The sequence below is a fragment of the Poecilia formosa genome, unplaced genomic scaffold, assembly GCF_000485575.1.
Source record: "Poecilia formosa unplaced genomic scaffold, Poecilia_formosa-5.1.2 Scaffold40, whole genome shotgun sequence".
Lineage (NCBI taxonomy): Eukaryota > Metazoa > Chordata > Actinopteri > Cyprinodontiformes > Poeciliidae > Poecilia > Poecilia formosa.
In genome coordinates, this window is record NW_006799979.1 from 441,622 (window position 1) to 457,134 (window position 15,513).

A 15,513-nucleotide genomic window follows, 5' to 3' on the forward strand; every position below is an offset into this window, starting at 1 on the left:
GAAGGAAGAAGCTGTTTACAGAGTTAAGTATAAAGATGCACATATCAGTTAATTTTTTTCAGTTTTTCTCTTGAGAATCACAAGCTGAGCAATCTTGATTAAATATTACAAGTGGAGATAATTAACTGAACCTTAAAACTGTTTGATGTAAATACAGTTAGCCGCAACAACTTAAAATGTAATTTTTGGCAGCTAATTTTATTAATAATTTTTGATAATGAGGGGATGGAATTGCTGCTGCCTGTTTGTACTGATAAATATTGTAATATTATCAGGTTCTCATTAGTATTTCAGTTTGGGAGTGGAAAAATAATTATGATCCCTGCTAGGCGTTTAACAATAGTAAAACTAATTTCCCAACCTTGTTGCTAGGCTTGGCCAGGCTAACAGAATAACATAAAAATCCCATTTTAAATTGGAACATCTGTTCTCTGTAGACATCACATTGATTCCCTCCATATTTTGAGTTGTGTTGTTTGGCAAAGTCAGGGTGTTTTCACACCTAATGCTCCTGTAGACTTGTTTTGATTGGGGATCAAGATTGCAACATTTGTTACATTTTCAGCTGCTGCAGTTTGCTTTCATACTGCACTGTCAAACAAATCAAACTATTTGAAAAACCCTTAAGAACCACTGAAGGAAACATGATGACCTCTGAAGAAGACACTGAGCGCAATTTCGTTCTTCACAAAATGCAACACAAAATATTATCTGACTTTAACAGTTGTAGGATTTCTCTTGTATTTGGTAAAAGACCACCAGCCATGAATCCCTCTAGCACTAGACTGCCGTGTTTGTTTTGGTTGCATTTACCCAGAATTCCCTGCTCTGTAGCCCACTTCCTGCTTTTGGAGCGCTCTGTGGTACACTTGGCATTTACATCCGTTCAATTTGGTTCACTTGAACCAAACAGAGACCAGGGTTTTTAGGCAGACTAGAATTTGCGTTTTTGGTCTGCATCAGAGTTGGATGCACACCTCCCCCAAATGAACCAGACTTTCTAGACAAACAAATTAAAGTTTGATTAAAGCAGACTAAACAGGATTGGTGAGAGCGCACCTAAGAAACACCCCCAAATAACATTCATTTTAGTCAGAATTGATCAAAACCATGTTAAAAGCTTACAAACAAGCCTAGACCCTTGGCAGACATGAGAGACATCTCACATTTGTATTATACTATTTTCCTTCCGACTGAAAAGTCGAGGACGTAACTTGGTGATTAAAAACTAGTCTTTCCCAGGTGCAGCTTCAGCTGTTTTGATGTCGTCCACATTTTAAGGCTGCGTCGGTGACTCTCCTGCCCGGATCACACCAGCTGCTCAGGATCTGGAGTCATTACAGAAGCGCTCCCTCATGGCGCTTGTTGGCTCCCTTCATCCCAACCTCTGCGTATTGCGGAGCTGCTGACAGGTCAAGTAGTCATCATGGCCTTATTTCACAAAACACTCAAATCTGTTTTCAACAGGTTGCTGTTCGAAACTTATTGTGGACGTCAGGCGCCGCCTCGGCGTGGAGAATATTATTGTTATTGGACAGGAGGGATTATTTTAATATGAGGGATAATTTGTCTTATCATTACACTCACCTGCTGCGCTGCTGTGTTCCAAGGAAGGGAGGACAAAGTTGGTCTTTGTGATCCCGGGATAATTTGTCAGTGTTCCTCCCTCAGAGCCATTCCCACCCCGTTACACGCCTGTTAGAGCTCCCAGGTGTGTGTCAGAGGGAGAGAGAGAGAGAGACGGGTGGTCCGCAGGTGTGTGTGTTTGATTATTTATTCCTCCTCTGCCCCTATCGGTTTCCCCCTCTCCAACCTCAGTCTGATTGTAAATCACATGGCAGGGCAATTTGGCAACAGTATAAAGGCCCCCTGTTTTGTTTTTTTTTCTTTTTATGACTATGATTATGGTTATGATGATGACTAGTGTATTTATTTCAACTATTTGATGAAACCCCTGGCTAAAGCTAACAGGTGTTGAGCAGGTACAATATCACGGTCGCTGAAGGATCCCTGTGATGTCGCTGCACTCGGAGCGAAATATCAGGCGGCGAGCAGAAGAAAGGCTCGTTTCAGTGCCCTGCCGTCACACGTTACACGGAGCAATTTCTGATTACCGGATAGGAGCAGAGCGCCACAACGTTCCCCTTTGTCGGAAAAAGAATGATTTATGACTGTTAGTTGGGCATTCGGCAGTAATTGCCGCAGTTACAATTATGTTACCATAGCACCTGTTTAAACTGTCTATTCTTGTGTGGATGTTTTCGTTTTCCAGCAGAGCAGAGTTTGCAAGCTTGAACTTTATATGCAGAGACATTAAACGGCGTCGGGAACGGGGGCCCTCGGAGAGAGGTCTGGGAGCAATTTCGGGATAAATGGGAGCGTGTGATGGGCAGATTAGTGTTGTGTCATCTGATATGCAAAGAAAACAACGTGGAATATTTTCTTAAATGCGAACGATGGAAGCGGTCTTTTCAGCGAGTACAATAAATATACGGAAATGTGGTTTAAAAATATGTCTGAGTAAGAAGGAGCTGATGGTTATTTGGAAATCAGCACTGCTCGGCAAACAAAAATATTCTTTTCCTCGACCTCCATTGTGAAAATATTGACTTAAAAAATATTCCAAAATTTTAAATTGTGTTTGTTGGAATCTTGTTTCATCAAAGGCACAAAATTCTGACCTCCTCACTACTTAATGTTATTGAGAAATAGTAAACAGTAGACTTGGAAAAACATAGACTAAAGGTTTAATTTTTAGGAGTGACTGTCTAAACGCGTAATGTATAAGATCCTTGGCTAAAGCTAACGCATGTTAGCTTAAAAATATAGCTGAGAAGGAGTTAATGGCTATTTGTTAATTAGCACTGTTTGAAGAGCAGTGCTAATTATTCCAAAATTATTCCTTCTTGACACATTTGTGTACATTTTGTTACAATTAAATACCATGCTTCAATGTATTTAATCAGAAGTTTATGTGTATCCATCCCCAGCATGAGAATCCTTCTGCAGAGCCGAGTACAGAGACAGTCACAAACTACTGTGTTGGATTATGTGAACATTTTGGAGATCAATATGACGCGGAAGTTTCCAGAGACATCTGCTGTTTCACTAAAGGAAATCAAAGCAAAACTAAAGCATGTTTAAAGCACTGACCAGCCAGTAGAGACAACTCCTCTAATAGCTTTCCCATGCAGAGAGACCACGCTGAAGGACTAACCACAGCTTTACAGAGCAACAAGATTACCTTCCCAGAATACAACTAACACACACACACACACACACACACATCACAAATATATCAGCATGAGTTTTTTTTTTCACTCTTCCTTGCTCTCTAACTTTGGCTCCCTTATCAGTGTGTCTATCTGCCCCATTTCTGCCTCTGACACACACACACGCACGCGCACACACACACGCACGCACGCACGCACACACACACACACACCTACACACCTACACACACACATGTGCAGACACACACACACAAACAGGTTGAGCGCAGGAGGTTTTTGCACAACTATGGCAGCAGCCTGTCAGCAGCGTAAATGACCTGTGAAGAGTTTCACGGTGCGTGTCATTAGGCAGCTTTAGATTTGTTTCAACAGCGCTTTACCTGAGGGCTTCATTCATGGGCCCCCAGGTATGACTGCCTTCCTCACGGGGCTAGAGAGCAGGGGGAGGGGTCTAAATTTCCACAGAAGCGACTAAGCGAAGGCCCGTGAGTGGAGAACTGAGCCTGTTTAGAGAAGGAAGACTTTTTTATTAGGGACGACCTCTGAGCCAGACTTTATAAAGGGCTTACAGAGAAGTTGCCCAGGGCCACGAGTTTTGAGGTGCCCCCACCATCCCCCCCAAAGAACTGTTTATTCTGTATTGTTTTACAAACATTACTCAAAGTCATTGGCTCATTTTACATGTGGTGTGGTTTTTTTATTTATTTATTTTTTAAATTTTCTTGCATTTCTATTAATTTGAACTGCACTCAAATATTTGAGAAGCATCATCTTTGTGGTACCAACAGTAAACCATCTGTCAGATGTTTTAAACCAACCAGCCATCAATTCATACCTGCAAATCTGTAGGTCTACCTGTTACGATCTGTACTTTGAGTAAAATATTTTTTTATTTAATTTTTTTTCTGAGGCAGGACACCCAAATTGACTCCAGCTCTTATTCTTCCTTATTCTTCTAAATCCGGCCCTGGACATTCTAGTATTTTTTATGGACTTTTAAAAATGAAGTGGAAGGCAAATATTACATCATTTATTTATTTACTTTAATCTGACAGGGGTACCATGCATTCGTACTGAACATCTTTTACACTGACACCCCTACAAAGGGACATATTTGATTGTGTCCCTGTGCAATCAAATACCCCCCAAAATCCTGAAAGATGTTCAAACTGTCAAGTGTAAGTAAATGATGCATTCTTTGGTCTTTTTTTTTTATTTTTATTTTTTTACAAAGAAAAGTCTGAAAAGTGTGATGTGTACCTATATTTAGTTTACTTCACTTAATACTCCTAAATAAGGTGCAATGCAACCAGGTTGCCCTCTGAAGTAAATTACTTAGTAAAAATTGTCCTCTTGTGTTTATGGATATAAATACATCTGTCCCATGAAGGTTTCACAGCTACGGCGGCCCAGAAGGGTCAACAAAATGTAAAGGCCGCAACGGAACAGCAAGTCACATCACAACAGATGTGTTGTGGGTTAGGAATTTGATTGACCCTTCTGGGCCACCATACACGGTTTGCTAGAGAAAGTCAGCTAGATCTATAATAGATAGATTGTGGTTGTAGCGAGACATAATGTGTAGAAGTTCAAGGGATAAGGATACTTTCTAAAGCCGCCGCATTTTAAGAAAATTTATAGTCGCCAGTTTTTATCTGCAAACATATTTTGCTTTTGAAAATATGGGCTTTTATGAAAACTGTAGGGAGTTGAGAAGAAATGAGAGTTTTAAGATGCTACAGCTGGTACCACTGACTCCCAAACGGGCCTGTTTGTGTGTTCACAAGATGTATGGCCTTAATAATTGAACTTCCTTTAATAGTATTTAGTGTTAAGGCAAGATCCTCCTGATTTTATCGCTCACTTAACTCATGTTGCACTAGATCACGTCCCACTAACTTGCAGTAAGCATGACAGTTAAAATAAATTTCTGATGAAATAAGTCAGGGAGAGGTCAAAATTACCCAGACGTGGCAAAGATAAGGAGTATGGAGGTGTCTAGAAACGAGTCGTTGTTATTGCAGATTAACTCATTCCTCTGGAATGGAGGGAGTAATAGAAAAAAAAACACATCTCTGGAGAGATTAATCACTCCGCTGAAAGTTAGGCAATAAACAAAACTTTCGATTCTCGCATTGTACACTTTTCAAGCCTGGATTATTGTAATGTTTTCTCTCTCTCTAGTTTTTTTTTTTTTTTCTTTTTAAATCCCAACCAACCCGTATTGATATCTCAGATCAGCACGCTTCATTAAGCGTGCTGATAAGGGTTTACAGGCCCAACTGTGTTTGGAGAAGTGAGACTCTCCTCCACACGGCCAGCGAACATCCGCGCTGCCGCATTCCTCCGGCCTATATCTGCCAACACCTTTTCGCTACAGCGGCTGTGGCCTTTTTCTCCCCAGCCTGTAATAGTCAGCATGGGCTGTAATGGTCTGTTGACAGGTTTAGGCTGAGGTAATTTTGTTGCCGAGCTGTACAGTGAGGTGCCAAATCTCCCCCTCAGGAAAAAGAAGAAGGAAAAAAGAAAAAAACGGCGAGGAGCAGAAGCAGAGAAGCGAGCCATCTTCCTGCGGCGCGCTCCTTTATTGGCAGATAAACATTTTACATCGGGGCTTTCACGTGATTTTGGCTGCCTTTTCAAGCGCTCGGAGCTACGCCGTTTGGAAGGCTTCGCCGTTAGTTTCTCGTAAATCGGCGGCCTCGACATGTAAACTGGGTGCAAAAAAAATCCCTTTAAGTGGCGCTAGCTCCTGTTGCGCGTTGCGTTGCTCTGGAGTTAAAATGGTTCCCACTGTGCAGAGACACAGTTCATTATTTGCAGCAGAACTGCATAAAGAGAGAGAGGCCGGGCTGAGTGGAACTCCAGCTGCTGGACTAACACGCGTTCACACACAGATGCGGAGCAGAAACACTCCGTGGAAAATGCAAAGGAAAGCAGAAACTGCTGAGGCCAAGGGGTTCCATTAGCAATGTGCAAAGCAGATCAACTGTACGCTAACGCACAAACGCACCTGCCAGCTGAGCGTCTCTGGCTGGACAGAGGTCTCAGGGGTCCCCGGTCCTACAAATTCTCCCACCTACTGCACACAGACGTGCACACAGTGGTTGCTGGTGACCCCTGTGGGGTCATGCTGGGATCTGACTGCGGCTGAACGTCGAGCTGCTAACGATGTTCGGCCCTTTGCTGCTGTGTCATCTGGCTCTCGTTTAGGACGGAGAGGAAGGAGTTTTAAGATCATGTGTTTATGAGTTGGGATTTATGAATTAAAGTGATTCTGAATGTTACGACTAAAAACCTTTATTTTTTGCTCTTTGAAGGAAATCTGAACTGCTATTATTGTTTTACGTTTGTGCTAAATACCGTAGCATATAATTTAAATGAGAATAAAAATAGAATTAAAAGTATGCATTAAAATAATGCCAAAGCAAAGCGCGTTCAGAAATAAAGGTTGTCTGAGTCATAGTTTGACCTTTTTATAGTTAAAATTTTCTTGAATGTTGACTTTAGCTTCATTGTTCAGTTGGTGCAGAGGTGTAGCACCAACTGAGCTTCTGAAATTATATCTGAATTTCAGAAGTGACGTCACACAAAACAGGCTTCCCTTTCCTCCATTGGTCAGTTTGATAACGTCTGACAAGAGGTTTTATTATGAAAACGTGTGTTCACACTTCTATTGCATTTTTAATCCGTTTCCCCTTTCAGTCTCTGAAGGTCATTAAGGGACAGGCTAAATTCGGCCATTTAGACAAATGCTTCTTATTCTGTACATCCTATCTGCCAAGTAGCCTCTCATTTTATTCAGATAATTGATTTTTAATTTAAAGTTTCACCCTTCTTAGTGGAGTGAACATTTCTGCTCTGAAAGGATTCAAGAAGCTTACAGCTGTGTTATACACACTCCTACAAAAACTGCAGCATTAACAGTCAGCTAAATGTGAATGCTAACTCCAATCCTGATGCTAAACCAAAACAAGGACAGTTTCTATTGTATTTTTTTTTCCTCAGTTGCTATCAATAAAATGTGCTAAAACTAACCTGCAAAAGATAGTTTAGACACTTTTTCCTTCTCACATTTTAACTACTTTGAAAAGAAAAGTATGGCAATGTCTGAAGCGTAGATTTCTCCTCAAAGGCAGACTGGGAGTCCCCAGTCAAATTACTCGGGCTGTTTCCGAATGCAAATATGTGGTGTAAAGATCAACAAAGCAACTAAAGATGCAAATCAAGAAATCTTGGCGGCCCGTTTTGGCATCTGTTGGGAGGGAAGGAAATTAAACATTTCCATCAACATTTAGCCCCTGAGTTTTTTCCTCCGAGAGCGAAACACTCGTTTGTATTTTTTTTTTTCGTTTGTTTCAAGACGTTTGAGTTTTTACAGAGGGCTGAGACTCTTTCAACTGCATTGAAATGCATGTAGTCGGTGAAACTGTAGTTTTTATGTGAGACAGAATACCTTGCAAAAGTATTCATACCCTTTGAGTTTCCCCCCCCCCCACATTTTGTCACGTATAAATCCGAAACAATTTTATTTTATCAAATCAAATCAAAACAGGAAAAGTGGCATGTGTTCAACCCATCTGATTCCATACTTTATAGAAAAACATTTTCCTGCAGTATAAGCTGCAAGTCTCTCTTGATTTTAAACATCTAGAGACTGAACATTTTTGCCAATTTTCTCTGCCAAGTAGCTCGTGCCCAGTCAAACCCGACCTGCTAGGGGAACCATTAAATGTGTCCTCTGTGATGCTGATTTTGTCATTTTTAATTACAAAAGTTTTTACGCTCCTCAAACTTCAACATTTTCACAGGTTGAAACCACAAATCCAGTGAATGAAATTATAATTGGTGGTTTTTAGATCTATTTTTCTATTCATTAAGTTGAAAACTTTGCTTTTTTGTTTACATAATTTTCACAAACATAGAAAATGCTTCCATTCTGTTTATTCCTTCTCTTTCTTTCTTTCTATCTTTCTTTCTTTACAAAAGTTTGATGTCTTTTTATAAAAAAAATAGTAAACTAAAATAAGGCGGTGGTTCCTTAAAAGACCCACATATAATAGATATTTATCAAAAAATTATAAGTTGTCTTTTTTTCAAAATGTCATGTAACATTGAACTGGATAAAAGCTGCAGACCTGTGACACACCAAGAAAATATTGTAAAGCGTAAGAAAATAATACAACGTTTTCAAAATGTTTTCAAAATAAAACATCTGGACTCTGTTTTCACATTGATTCTCCATTGGATTAAATTTTGGACTTGACTGGGTCATTGAGTTTTGATCTAAAACTTTGCCTTGAAGCTCTGATTGTATGTTCAAGGTCATTGTTCTTCTGCAAGGTCAACCTTGGTTGTTTGACTTGATTTTTATTTATTTTTTTTTTCAGATTATCTGTCTCATATTACACTGTCAAGACATAAAACGTTTAATATTTAAAAAAAACAAACATATTTTTGTAAAAAGTTACATAATGTAGCTTTCTATGTGTCTGATTTTTCAATAAATTAACTAAGATTACCAAAACCAAACTGTTGAGTCTAAAATTGCATCAGAGAGATTTTTCTTGTTCTTCATATGTTTTACATTCCAAGATCCAGGACGTACTTGTACAAACATTCAGTGCATTTCACCTTCTGGGCGACCTCCACGTCGCAGATATGTCTCAGTAACGCTGGTACATGTCTGTCCTGTGTCACCCGTGCCACTTTGACATATAAGACTTGTTTACGTGCTGCTAAGACTCCTCCGCGCCTCTGTTTAGCCGCCCACACGCAGCCCACGCTAAAGGTTACCATGCTGGGATTTTAATCTACATGTGAAATGCGCTCCCCTACGCCTCCTCGTCCGCTGAGTCAGCAATCCGGCCAATGCCCCGTGATTCGGAGAGCCGTGCTTTATTGATTGAATGGGCTTTACTTTCCAACACACACTTTGGAAAATACCCATCCATCCACACACACACACACACACACACACACGTATGCTGGTGACTTTGTTGCAAATGGAGGGTGGGAGAGAGATGAGTGTCAGGCCTCGCTTGATGGGTGAACATCAATCATTGCCTGTCAGGCCTTGCTTTTTCATCCCCACCTTCTTCCTCCACCTCCTCTCCCTTTCTTTCTGCTTCACTGATCAGTCTTTGTTTTCAATTGTGTGCGTGCATGTGTGTGCGTGCACGCATCTGGGGAATGCAGTCTTACCACATAAACAAGACGTGGGTAGTTTGTAGGTGTTATCGTTCTCAACTGCCAATTAAATAAGTGTCTCTTGTTGTCGTACCTCCATGTCAATGTACAACACCGTGCGTCATAATACCTCTTTACCTGTGGCAGGCGTTAGAAAAAGGATGTCTGTGTAATTGAATTCAGTTCACAAATTTGATAAAAGCTTTTGTTGAGCTGTGGCTGACTTCCTTCACATGTTTATCTATTAGCAAGCATTTTGAGGTTAAGGTGGAGTTTGGGTAGAGATGTAATGAGATTTCGTCACTATAGTTCTTATCAATGTAATGTCTACCTCCTGGAGAGATGTCTAGTTGGTGTTTTCCTTAAATTATTGATGTGGTCTCCAGAATAAAAACTGTGAACCAAAGTCGTCTTTGAGTAAAAATTATCTTTTGTCTATGAAAGAATAGGCAATTCAAAAAGCTTAGTGATTAACCTTCCCTCCCGCTGTTTAGCACGACGTTCAGGAGGAGCACGGTAGATGTCACAGTCAGACAGTGGTTGTCCCGTCAGACCGTCAGTTCCCAAAACCACACACACAAAAAACCCTTGTAAAAATGAATGCAGGGTCAGTGCAACCCTGCATTCGGGCCACACTCTGGACACCCCTGCATTGGACATCAATTAATACACACTTTGCAGTATAAAACTTTTATTGGTAAAAACGTGAGATAAATTTGTTCTTGGTTTTTGCAAAAATATTGATGAAATCTAATTTTTTTTAGCGTTCTTGTGAATATCAAGGCCTGTTTCATCTCCTGAGCTGAGCATCTTGTCACACCTCTGATTTAGGTAATGTGGGTTTTTATATGGAAGTAAATTTGTCACAAAATGGCACCACATGACTGAACACTGATGCAAGAATCATAAACAATTTTGATTCATACAGATTTATTTGAAATTTAGACACTCTGAGTGATGTAATGAAAAAATATTTTTAGAAAATTAGCCAATGACTACTATTTTTTTGTACTGTCCTGAAAATATGTATATGTAAATAAGCATTTAATAGGAGGAGGAGATGTGGAGGAAGGGGGAGCTAGGCCCAACCAGGCATCTTGCACAGTTGAGCAGTTGCCACGGGAGATTAATGGATTTTCCAAACACACATGAAAGAATCAAGGCAACACTCCAGGTGTGTTTTTGATTGTGGGGATAACATTATAACATGATGTAAAACTCAAAAGTTGATTTTACATAAGTTCCCCCTTTAATCCTTCTACATACCAAGACGTTATGGACTATTTCATGCTGTTGGCCTTCTGGGAACAGTTTTTCTTTCCCAATATGACTCCACAAAAGCTCAATTGGTGTGGTCCATTATTATATGAATGAGTGAGTTTAGTGTTGAAGAACTTAAATTGAGTTCTGACCTCAATTCAATTAACAGCAGCAGAGACGTTAATCCAGACCTTCTTGTCCAGCATTAGTGTCTGACCTCACTTCTGGAAGAATGGCCTAAATTTCCTGGAACAAACTTCTAAATTTAGTGGAAAGACTTACCAGAACTATCCGACATCAATTTGTGAGCGAAGGCAGATGAGTGAATACTTTGAGCGAAATTCTGTGTGTTTTTTCTGTTAAAGTCATTTCAGGAAATCCACAATCTGTCTGTCTATTGTTGTTTCCCATTTCCATTTGGTCTGTCTGTGCACTTCGCTTTGAAAAAGTCATTGAAACCAGAGTATTGGACATGCTGAACAAATAGACTTTTAGACTTCAACTCAGACTCTTAACGATTTATTATTCGGTCAGGGACAAGTGCTTCATCCATTTGTCAGGGAAATGTATATTTCTTCCATTCCTCCCCCCCAATCTGGCATAATGGATTTGGCTCTCCACCAAGAACCTGGAACACATTCTCTTCATCTTGTGCCAAAAACTACAGCGTGCATCCTCTGTTTTTGGTTGTTTCGACTCTATTTGTTATTGTGCTTTATTTTGTGAGGGGAAAAAAGGCCCGGTGAGCCGTATTTGTAGTGGGTGCCAGGGGCTCAGGGAGATGTGTTTTCAATTACTACTTGGTAAAATGACGGATGGAGGGACAATGAAGCAGGAAAAATCCAGCTCAGTGTGTATGTTTGCTTATTCAGTTGTGACCATGTTTGTATGTGTGCAAACATCTTTGTTAATGTTTGATTTTGCACATGGGGATTCATACTGAACTAATATCGAGGTTTCTTACTCGTTTTTAATTTCAGGATTACGCACGCTTCCAGACTAAAACTTCATTTTTTTTTAATTTTTTTTTTTACTGGAGTTTTTAACAACATGGAGAACCTTAACTGCCTATATAGCATTCGGGCTACAATGATAATTACACAAAGTACTGAAATTGTCTAAATTTGAGAGTGTCACATACTTTCATTTAAGTGCTTGAATTGAAATAGATCAGCGTTATTTTTTTATAACACTTGAAATTCTAAAATCACATACTTTGTGCACAAATTAAATTGGTAAATTAAAAAATAATAGTGACCTAATGCTTCATTTGGCCTTTGAACCAGAGCAGGTTTATGATACTGACTCAAACTGCACTGTGCAAAAAGAAGAAGAAGAAAAAAAAAGATTTTAGAAGGGCACGATTTTTGTCCAGAGGAAAAAGGAATAGACATGCTAGATGTGCTCCAGCACCATCTAGTGTCCATCTGTTCATATCCCTGCACCTTTCTGAATAAATGAGTTTGGACATAAATCAATTCCAGATCAGAGGATCATACTTTACAAAAATAGTCAGAGGCTGGGTTATCGTTTATAAAAGTTTCCCGGTAATGTTGGCAAAAAATTATACTTTTTTTCATTATAGCCTCTTGTGCTTATAATTGGACAAATATTATTGGACAAAAAAAAAACACAGTTGTGTGGTTTGGCATCTTTATATGAGTAAACAAATATCAGTGTTGAATCAGAGTGTCAAAGTAATTGTTTCTGCATTATCAACATGGAAAGGACTTTTTTTTTTCTAGCTGCAATACAATCACTCAGTGATGTATTGCACTGACTGATTGGAGTGGAGGAAAAAGTGCAAATATAATGACCGTCTTGTTGTACAGTTCACTTCTTTTCACAATGGTCTAATGTAAAGATTTCTTCATCAGAATCTTGTTTTTTATGTTAGAAAAAGGTTTCAGTCCTGCTGATTTGTAACCAGTGTCACAATCCAATCCATTAGTTACATGAATAAATATTTATAGACAGTATAGATATATAGATAATTATCATTTCATAATTAATGTGTTGCAAAGCAGAAATTATAAAGCAGCATTCAGCTTCTATGCACCATAAATCTGGAACAAACCTTTAGAAAACTGCTAAACTGCTGAAACACTGAGTTCCTTTAAATTAAGACTAAAAACTCACTTGTTCAGAGTTGCCTTTGATTAGTAGTAAGTGGAATACTGATTAACATATTCGATGTACATTTTGATAATGACATTTGACAAAATATGTTTATTGCTTGTTTCATAATTAGCGTTTTATGTTTGTATAGTGTAAAGCACTTTGAACTGCCTTGATGCTGAAATGTGCTGTACAAATAAACTAAACAGTAATTAAATAACTACAATTATCAGTAATGATGTATTTGTGCTATTATTTATTAAATATGGATAATAATTAAATGGGGGGAAATAGTGTTACTATTTTGAATTTATGCATCTTAAAAATCATCTAGAATTATTCCAGTATTTTCTTTCTGCAGAGGAGCAGGAATCGGTTCAAACTGTTGCTGTGTCTCAACAAATAGATCCTAAAATCTGACTGGAGCAAACAGTACGCAGTTCAAAGTTGAGTTCCTGCTCAAACGTTCCACTCAGACATATTTAGTTTTCATAGGAGGCGATAACGAGCCGGTTCATACACCGTCTAGTGAGGGAAGGAGAAAAGAAAAAGAAGATCATCAGTTTCTGAATCCTTGTTGGTCCTGTTACTGAAATGAGCAACACAGAAACACAGCAGATCTTTCCTCACCGCATTTATTTACGGCATATTATCAGGGTTGCTTCTTCTTCTTCTGCCCATAATCTGATGAGTTATTGTCTTCATTCGCTGTGTGATGCCAGCATTTCACCTGGAGTACTAAAGCCCAACCCTGTGCACACAGTCAACACGGTCAGATTATTTGGACTAAACTCACTTGATCTTATATTTTTGGCTGCCCAAAAATAAATGCCATTTGTTCAAATAGATATTTTTCACTTGGATAAATCTAATCGGACTCTTCTGCCACTGATGGAATAATCACATGGTGAAATACATATCAGTTTGAAATCATTTCAGAATGAAGCAGTTCAAGTCTTGGGACAAAATTCCCCGGTTTCCATCTGAGAAGTTGCTCCTCTGTTGACGTAAACGGTGTTGCAGAGGCCTGCGGTGTGTTGCTGTTAACTGAAAATGCCCCGGACGCAGATGGAACGCATAAATGATTGATCACAGGTGATGGATTTCACAGCGAAGCAGCCGCAGCTCCATAGTGAGTAACGCAACGTTGGTATATTTATACTTCCTTTGTTTTCTAAGAAGTATGCGTGTAAAAATGGAACAATGTTTGTTTTAACCCCAAATGTAAAACTGCTTCAACTGCAACTGTGTTGGGGGGAAAAAAAACACGTGAAGAAAGGAAGAAAACTAAGAAACATCATAAATAAAACAGGCATTTTTTTTCTGGGGAATAGTGAGTACAGTAAAGACAGTTATCTCTTTATGACATTTTAAACCTTATGTAAAAAGTCAGCTAAAGGTTTTCTCCAAAGTAAGATTGTTCAAGTGCCTGTTGGCACCTTCTGGGTAATTTATGGCATCAATTAGTGGTTTGTATATGAAGTTTTTGTAAAAGGGCAAATGAAATGAATGCTTGCGGTTGAGCCTCTGCTCATCAGCGGAGTCCTCTCGAACTACAACAGTGACCCCTAGTGTGGCTGCTTTCCTGAAAAGCTGCAGCAGCCGAACATGGAAGCTGCTTTAGCGCACGCTGGTTTAGCTCCTGGCTGTTTTAAGGAACATGTTGCTGCTCTGGGTGAGAAAGGGAAACTTTGTTTGCACAGGGTGTGTTTTGGAGGTGGAGGTGGTTTTGTTTAAGTCAGACGGTCTTCACCGATGATTATGATTCATGTTTCTTTCATTCATCCTTCAAAACTTTGAAAGTGCAGCAGTCGACACAGGCAAACATGAAATGGATGTCCTGTCGGAAACATAGTCATGAGTCATCAGACCTTCTTCCAAAACTTCCTCCTATTTTCCCAGAAAATGAGGCGTTTGTTCTAATAATAATTAAAGGGAAAAACTTATAAACATGAATTTGCCATGTCTGTATTCTGACTCTAGTAAAATGAAGCTTTCCTGTAGTGAAACCTCCTGGTGGATTTGGTATGAAACAGTGGATAAATGTGTGGAAAAGCACAGTGTGCACAGAGGTTAAGTATGGTGGTGGATCTGCATTATATTATTTGAAAATGGTCTCAAAACAACAACATTATCTTTTATCGCGATTACTTCTGGGACAATTTATCGTATTTCTTGTTTAAAAGCAGAGTGGTGTCATATTTCCTATTTTTTGTGGTTTAATCTTTTTCAAATGATGAAAATTATTTAAAATAATCTCTTTTGACAAAATTGTGAAATTTTAAAAGAAACAAACAGTGGAGCAAGTGGAGCAACATTGTTATAAGTTTTTCTTTTTTTTTTGCTCCAAATAAATCGGATCACTGCCTGCCGTCAGACAAATTTATAAAGTCTCTGTTCTGTTGTCTATTGTCATACAATTATTTAAATCAAGTTGTATAGAGAAAATAGCTGCTAAATTTTAGTTCCACCGTCCTTCACCACACTGTACTTTAGAAATGAATCTGGACATCATCTCTTCAAATGGACAGACTGACAAAAAGATAAAACCAACAGAACCCGGTTCAGCTGTTTTAGTGCTGAGTTCTGCATTTCTCTCACTTAACATAAAGCTACAATAGACTCAGATCTTTAATCAACCTGCAGCAAAGACATATGAATGCATTCTCCGCACAACTTGGAGGAACAGCTTCCAAGAGGGTAATTTTTTAAA